Source organism: Gastrolobium bilobum, unplaced genomic scaffold (assembly GCF_033153095.1).
Source record: "Gastrolobium bilobum isolate Gb01-03AN ecotype WA unplaced genomic scaffold, APGP_CSIRO_Gbil_v1 utg60653, whole genome shotgun sequence".
Classification (NCBI taxonomy): Eukaryota; Viridiplantae; Streptophyta; class Magnoliopsida; order Fabales; family Fabaceae; genus Gastrolobium; species Gastrolobium bilobum.
The window spans coordinates 24,111-29,790 of record NW_026897181.1 but is presented as its reverse complement, the minus strand read 5'-3'; the positions used below and the strand labels follow the sequence as shown (position 1 = coordinate 29,790).

Genomic DNA, 5,680 nt, shown 5'->3' with positions numbered 1-5,680 from the left:
TTAGTTAGTTTCCTATGTAATTGCACTTGAAGATTGAAGACTTACTATCATGACAACTTCTCTCTCTTACTTTCCAAATTCTTTAGGACTTAGTTCTTGTATTAGTTAGTTTCCTATGTAATTGCACTTTTGAAGACTCCATGACAATGGAGTTTGTTCTATATTTCAATTATGTCTGAGTAGAGTTCTTTGTAGTCTGATTCAATGGAACTCAAGTTTGAATTTATGAATGGTTAATTAGATGTCTTGTTTATTTATTATGTGATTTGTATGAAGTTGTCTTGATTAATTCTTCATGTTAAGGAGTAGTGTAGAACAGACATGTTTACATTGTTTCTATATTTTACAACTTCATCATCAGTGTTCTAGTAGTCAAGACATTGATGCTAGGATTCTAGATGTGATCTTAAGACCTTAGTAATTAATGCATGTATTAAGAAAGGAATCACCAAGACATTGGGGTTTCTAATTAATGTGTCTATCAAGGTAGTAAGACATTATATCTTGATGATAAGAAAAAGGTTGATCAACATTACATAGTAGATATTCATCATGGAAATTGGTTCATCCATAAATTCATTCTTAATGGAAATTGACATCTGACTACTTGTTTTAAATTATATTCACACTTTATTTGTTTATCAATTCTTTAATTTTATTCAAATTTAATTTCTGGTGACAAGAAATAAATGCAATTCATAATCTTTTGGTTGATTCAACTTAACAATATTTGGTTAGTCAGTGCTTGACACAATTCCTCGTGGGAACGATCTTTACTCATCATTTTATTACTTGTTTGACTAGTACACTTGCTAATCTGACAACAAGTTTTTGGCGCCGTTGCCGGGGAATTTGTTTTTCAACATTGACAGACACCGTTAGTTGTTAAGATTGAATCTTTTATTTTCAGTATTTTATATTTTTGTTGTATGAATTTTTGTTCCATTTTAATTCTGGTGTATGCAAGGTACTTTTGATTCAACTTCTTTGTTGTTTGACCCAGAGTTAGAAAGGACAATTAGAAGGAACAGGAGGGCAGCCAGAAGAAGGAAATTACTGGAAAGGGAAGAACCAAGTGGTGAACCAAGTACTACAGTACAGGAAGAGAATATGGCAAAAAACCATGTGCAACCACCACAAAGGACATTGGGAGATTACATGACTCCTGCTGTTATTCCACCCATTGGAAGTGTGGTTCGACCTACAGTAGAGTCCAATAATTTCGTATTGAAGCCTGCACTGGTACATTTGGTGCAGAAAGAACAGTTTGCTGGAACAAGTGTAGAGGATCCATACCTGCACATTGAAAATTTCTTGTTGTTAAGTGACACTGTGAAGATTAATAGAGTGTCCAGAGATGCCATTCTTTTGAGGCTTTTTACTCATTCACTGAAGGATGATGCCAGGAGATGGCTACAGTCACTACCACAAGGAAGTATTACAACTTGGGATGACCTGCAGACCATGTTTTTGGCAAGATTCTTTTCAGCATCCAAGAGGGCAAAGTTGAAGGATGAGATTACAGGGTTCAAGCAGAAAGAATTAGAGTCTATCTATGAGGCCTGGGAGAGGTTCAAGACACTCTTGAGGAAATGCCCACAACACGGGATAGAAGTGTGGAATCAAGCAGCAATCTTCCTCCAGGGGTTGACAACCACTACTGGTGGTTCATTGACAACCAAGACTCCTCAGGAAGCCTTGGACATCTTTGAGTCCTTAGCATCTCAGGAGTTTGACAATGCTCCAATGAATGACAGAAGAATGGGAATTTTAAATTGGATGGCTATGATGCTTTATTAGCCAAGAATGACCAGATGCAGCAAGTGCAGAAAATACAACAACAACAAATTGATTCTCTCACTAAGCAGCTTTCTTCTCAGAAGGTTGCTTCTGTGGACACTAATTCTGTGTGTGCCAGTTGTGAGAAAAGCCATGTTACAGATGATTGTGATTGTGGGAGACCTGATGAACAAGCAGAAGTTAATGGAGTATGGTATGACCATAACAACCAGAGGAATTACAACAACCAGGGGCGAAATGTGTATGTGCAACCATGGAAGAACAAGAATCAACACCCAGGGTTCAGTTATAGTTCCAACCATCAGTTGAATCCTCCACTACATCCTCCTCCAACACACTCATCACAGCCAATTGATACTACTGCATGGGAGAAAGCTTTTGCCCAGTTATCAAAGACTACTCAAGATTATATCTAGGGGTCAAATTATTTCAGGGAAGAGACTCATGCTTTCATGCAGGAGACTAAGACAACATTCAGAAACCAGGAAGCATCCATCCAGAATTTGGAGACACAAATTGGTCAGTTGTCTAGGCAGATAGCTGAAAGGCCACAGGGAAAGTTCCCTGGTGATACTATGGTGAATCCAAAAGAGCACTGCAAGTCCATCATTACAAGAAGTGGGCTTGTGCTCCAACCGGTGAACAAGAAAGTGGATGAGAAGAAAGTGGGAGAAAAGAAAAGTGAGGAGGAAGTTGTTGTTGAAGATGTTGTAGTTGAAAATGATAAAGAATAGGAAGTTGAGGAAAAGAAGAAGGAAGAAGAGGTAGTGGTTGAAAAGAGTTCTTCACCCAAGAAGTTGATGAAGTGGGAGAAGAAGAAGATGGATGACAAGCAGGACTAGCCAATTAACCTATCTCCTTATGCTAAAGTGTCTTATCCTCAACGGTTGAAGCAGGAAATCCAGAAGCAGCACTATGCAAGGTTTCTGGATATTTTTAAGAAGTTGCAGATTAACATTCCATTTGCTGAGGCCCTGGAGAACATGCCTCACTATGCCAAATTTATGAAGGATCTTCTGTCTAAGAAGAGGAAATTGAAGGATGGTGAGACAGTGGCTTTGACAGAAGAGTGTAGTGCCCTGATCCAAAAGAAGCTTCCACCAAAATTGAAAGATCCTAGAAGTTTCAGCATCTCTATTGCCATTGGAGATATGGAAGTAGGGAAGGCACTTTGTGATTTGGGGGCCAGCATAAATCTGATGCCTTTGACTGTATGTAGAGCCTTGGGAATCAACACCCTGAAGGATACTAATCTTATATTGCACCTTGCTGATAGATCCATCAAAAGACCAGAAGGTGTGGTTGAAGATGTTCTGGTCAAGGTGGACAAGTTTATTTTTCCAGTGGATTTTGTTATTCTAGATATGGAAGAAGAAGATACTGAAAGCCCTCTACTGCTAGGGAGGCCATTTTTAGCAACTGCTAGATACCTGATTGATGTTGGACAGGGGAAGCTGATGCTAAGAGTGAATGAAGAGACAGTTACAATTGATGTATTTGAAGCCATTAAACATCCTGTTGATGTGGAGGATTGTTTCAGCATGGACATTATACAGGAGGTTGTGGAAGAAGTGACAGGAGAAGAGGACCTGTTATTGGAGGAAGACAAAAGTAAGGAAGAAATGAGTGGGGAATGTTATCAGGAGGAACCAGTAGTTGAAGAGCTTGAAAAGAAGGTGGATGACATTCCTAAGGGAGTACCTAAGGCGGAACTGAAAGAACTACCTTCAAATTTGAAGTATATGTTCCTTAGGGATGATGAAACCTACCCAGCCATTATCAATGCGTTTTTGTCTGAAGGGGAGGAAGTGAAGTTGGTTGAGGTACTCAAGAAGAATAAGACAGCCATGGGCTGTTCATTTTCAGATCTTAAGGGTATCAACCCTTCCTTCTGCACTCACAAGATCTTAATGGAGGAAGAAGTCAAACCAGTGAGGCAACCACAGAGAAGACTCAACCTCACTATGAAGGAGGTAGTGAGGAAGGAGGTGGTGAAGTTGCTTGATGCTGGGATGATTTACCCTATTTCAGACAGTGCTTGGGTGAGTCCAGTTCAAACAGTACCCAAGAAAGGAGGGATGACTGTTGTAAAAATTGAGAACAATGAACTGATCCCTACAAGAACAGTGACTGGCTGGAGGATGTGTATTGACTACCGGAGACTCAACAAAGCAACCAGGAAGGATCATTTCCCTATTCCATTTTTGGACCAGATGCTAGAGAGATTGGAAGGACATGTTTTCTACTGCTTCTTGGATGGATACTCTGGCTATAACCAGATAGCCGTGGCTCCAGAAGATCAGGAAAAGACCGCATTTACTTGCCCCTATGGAATTTTTGCATACCGGAGGATGCCTTTTGGGCTATGCAATGCACCTGCAACTTTTCAAAGGTGCATGCTTTCCATATTCTCTGACATGGTAGAAAGATGCATTGAGATTTTCATGGATGATTTTTCTGTGTTTGGTCCTACTTTTGATGCATGTTTAGAAAACTTGGATTGTGTTTTGAAAAGATGCCAAGATTGCAATCTTGTGCTAAATTGGGAGAAATGTCACTTCATGGTGACAGAGGGGATTGTTCTGGGACACAAAGTGTCCAACAGAGGGATTGAAGTAGATAAGGCTAAGATCTCTGTTATTGAGAAATTACCCCCTCCCATAAATGTTAAAGGTGTGAGGAGTTTTCTAGGACATGCTGGATTTTACCGTCGTTTTACTAAAGACTTTTCAAAAATTGCAAAACCATTGTGCAAGCTGTTAGGGAAAGATCAAGAATTTATGTTTACTGATGACTGCTTGCATGCATTCAATGTGTTAAAAGATAAGTTGATCACTGCACCTATAATTATGGCACCTGATTTTTCATTACCTTTTGAGCTTATGTGTGATGCCAGTGATTTTGCTGTGGGGGTAGTGTTAGGTCAAAGGAAGGATAAACTATTGCATGTCATTTACTATGCCAGTAAAATTCTTAATGAGGCACAAAAGAATTATGCTACTACATAGAAAGAGTTATTGGCAATAGTGTATGCATTTAACAAATTCAGGTCATATCTGCTAGGGTCCAAGGTTATTGTTTACACTGACCATGCAGCTTTGAAGTATTTGTTAACAAAGCAAGATGTTAAGCCCAGGTTACTCCGATGGATGTTACTTCTGCAAGAATTTGAAGTAGAAATCAAAGACAAAAAGGGAGTGGAGAACTTGGTGGCTGATCATTTATCCAGGATCACAGAGACACATCTACAAGAGGGACCAGAAGTGGTGATCAAGGAGGAGTTTCCTGATGAACAAATACTGGCCATAAGCACTGTTTCCCAGTTGGTGCATGATCAAGTCTTGTCTGTTAACACACTACCATGGTTTGCTGATTTTGCTAACTACAGAGCTGCTGGAGCTATGCCTAAGGATTTCACTTACCAGCAGAGGAAGAAATTTCTGCATGATGTGAGGAGATACATCTGGGATGACCATACCTCTTCTATAGATGTTCAGATGGAGTAATCAGAAGATGCATTCCAGAAGAGGAGCAAAAGAGTGTCTTATGGCACTGTCATGGTTCAACCTATGGTGGTCATTTTGCAAGTGAGAGAACAGCAGCCAAGGTTTTGATGAGTGGCTTTTACTGGCCCACATTGTACAAGGATGCCAGGAAATATCTGGAAGCATGTGAGAACTGCCAAAGGACTGGAAACATCTCCAGGAGACATGAAATTCCTTTGACTAATATTCTAGAGGTGGAGATCTTTGATGTTTGGGGTATGGATTTCATGGGAACTTTTCCCTCTTCCTACTCTAACAAGTATATCCTGGTGGCAGTTGATTATGTGTCGAAGTAGGTTGAAGCCATAGTCACACAGACCAATGATGCTAGAGTT

General features: G+C 39.8%; 1 non-coding gene across 1 annotated transcript; it reads right to left on the bottom strand.

Moving 5' to 3' along the window:
• Positions 1 to 1,503: 1,503 nt before the first annotated feature.
• On the bottom strand, positions 1,504 to 1,610 carry LOC133304718 (small nucleolar RNA R71). The gene has a single exon (XR_009750654.1). It is a non-coding gene; the product is annotated as a small nucleolar RNA R71 (small nucleolar RNA).
• Positions 1,611 to 5,680: the final 4,070 nt, after the last annotated feature.